The sequence below is a fragment of the Bos javanicus genome, chromosome 29 (assembly GCF_032452875.1).
Source record: "Bos javanicus breed banteng chromosome 29, ARS-OSU_banteng_1.0, whole genome shotgun sequence".
NCBI classification, from domain to species: domain Eukaryota; kingdom Metazoa; phylum Chordata; class Mammalia; order Artiodactyla; family Bovidae; genus Bos; species Bos javanicus.
Window position 1 is genome coordinate 49,876,847 of NC_083896.1, and position 2,665 is coordinate 49,879,511.

Below are 2,665 nucleotides of genomic sequence, written 5' to 3' on the forward strand. Positions count from 1 at the left end.
TAGGCCCCAGGAGGACGTGTCCAGTGTGGGCACCCTGAGCACTGCCCATGCAGAGCCAGCCCAGCTGCTCTCCACTGGCCTCCAGTACAGCCAACTCACTCCAGGCCTGACCAGGCCAGAGTCCCAAGGCCCCAGCAGGAGTCCCAAAGAGCACCCAGTGCCTGTCGGGGGAGGGCTTGGCTGCCCTGTGGTGGCCAGCAGCTTATGTGTCCAGGGAGACATCCCAGACAGCATGGAGCCTCCCTTCTGGGGGGAAACTGTGTCCAAGGTGCCTGCACCCCAGGGCAAAATCCCTGAGGGACAAGCATGTGGGGCTACTGGAGGCCCCCTGGACCAGGACTCCCTTGAAGGCCAGTCCTCCAGCCCAGCAGCTCCAAGCTAGCAGGAGGCCCCGGCGTGATTGTTCAGAGAGGGGGTGGGCAGCCTCCGCCCATGCCTGGGTGGCTGCTGGGGGTGTGTGGGGCAGCAGGGGGAAGACTTTGAAGACCCCCAAAGGCCCTCCTGCGGGAGTGAATTCTGGGAGCAGCCCCCAGAGGAGGGTGCCCGGCTGGAAGGAGGGGCCTTTGGGGACCGTGAAGACACGTGACGGAAGCGGACCCCAGGCCACACATCGCGAGTCTTCTTCGAGAAGGGACATGCACGCCCTCTACCACACACGTGACAGGTGGCCACTGCGCACTCCCATCTGCTCTGAGGAGGCGCCGGCCCTCCTGCCCAGGGGACAAGATAAGGATCCTGAGCTCTGCCTCCTCGAGAGCCAGCTGGGCTGGCTCTGCATGGGCAGTGCTCAGGGTGCCCGCACTGGACACGTCCTCCTGGGGCCTAGGGGCTCGGGATAGGGCTTGGGCATGGACCTCAGTGAGGCTGGGGGAGCATCCCACATGCCTGGGCAGGCTCTGCTCCCTCACCGGCCCTGGGACTCGGGGTCCTCATCTGAACACCAGGGGGGCGGACCCTGCAGAGGCCCCTGTCCAGACCCGGAAACGCCATCACCAGGTGCCCGGAGGAGGGGCAGAGGCGTCAGTGCCGGGGCGGGGTGAGACTGGAGAGAAGACTGGTGGACGCTGTGCCGGGGGGTCCACGAGGGCGTTAGAGCACAGAGGGGTTCTGGGGGGCCGAGGGTGCGCTTGGTCACCCCAAAGCGGGCTCACCAAGCCCTCTGAGGGTGGGCGCACCTGTGGCAGGTCTGCAGGGGGGACTTTCCCACTTGCCAACCAGCAGGGCAGCCAAGACACGGCAGGGGACCCGAGACAGGGCAGGAAGGTCGCTGGGCAGGTCTGCGTGGCTGTCCCTACAAAGTCCTACAGACCCACGCAACCTGCAGACTTGTTTCCTCCCAGCCCTGGAAGCTGGAACCCCAGACCCAGGTATGGGCAGGGCTGGTCCTCCTGAGACCTCTCTCCTGGGCGTGCAGACGGCCGCCACCTCTCAGGGTCATGCCTTGGTGTGTGTGTGTGTGTCCTGACCTCCTCTTCTCTTGAGGAGCCCCGTCCTGTGGAATTACCCACCTTAGTCACCTCCCTTGAATGGATTCCCTCTGTCAAGAACCCCGTCTCCAAACTCAGCCTCAGTCCGAGATCCTGGAGGTCAGGACTCCAACATGGGAATTTGGTGGGGGACACAGGTCAGCCCATGACAGTCCCCACCACAAGACCTGTCGCCAGAGATGGTGAGGCCACTCCTGGGGCCCGGGAAGGGGAGAGGGTGCCGTGTCTGCGCAGCTTGGGGAGGAGGGGAGCCTGGAAGCTGGGAGGAGAGGAGGGCTGGGGGTCTGGGAGCTGGGCCTGGGAGGGGGCTCCAAGCCCTGGGAACCAAGCCAGGGCCAGGTGCGTGGCCACGGGGAGGAGAGGGGAGCCTGCTGAGCCTCAAGGCCCAGGATCATGAGAAGCCGGGGGCGCGGGGATGGCAGAGTGGGCGGCGGGTGGGCCCGGCCGGGGGCTGGAGTTGCTGTGGGAGCCCGCTGAGTGCCAGGGGCCCTGAGTGGAGGTGGAGGGGCCGCCCCGGGACGCAGACCCTCTCACATGAGCCCTGGAGTCCTGGCCGGCAGGTGGGGGCCGGCCTGGGTACGGGGGCAGGCCCGATGTGCGCCCAGCCGGCCTCTCCCCTCAGCAGCCCCCAGGCACCCCCGAGGGGCCCCGTGTGGGCTTGGACAAAGGAAGCAACTCACGAGGACCTTTCCTCCACAAGAGCTCATCAGCTCATCAGCAGAGTCCAGATGGAAAAACCCGCCTCCGTGGAGCGCCTCAGGGTGGGGAATGATTTCTTTCTGGAAATATGTGGCCTGAGGGGTGAGGCAGAGGACAGCCCGGGATGCTCCTAACAGAAACGGGGGTCTCCACCGGCTGACAGCCCCTCCTCCCCGGGACCCTCGTCTCCTTACCGACCCCCTCTACCCCCCACCCCACCACTGGCTGCCCTAACTCTCTGTGCCGTGGGGCAGAGGGTCTGAACCCAGGTCCCAGGAGGGCTTACTGTGCCCAAACCAGTAGAGCCACGGAGACGGGCGGCCTCCATGCATGCCCCCCACCGTCTCTTCTGCCACCTCAATCCACCACCCCCATGCTCTCCCAGGAGCAGCAGGTCCTGATCCCGAGGCGGGCTGGTCCCCGTCAGGTGGGGGCTCTGCTCCAGGAGTCTGTGGGGCCCAGGCCCCTGCAGCCTTGTG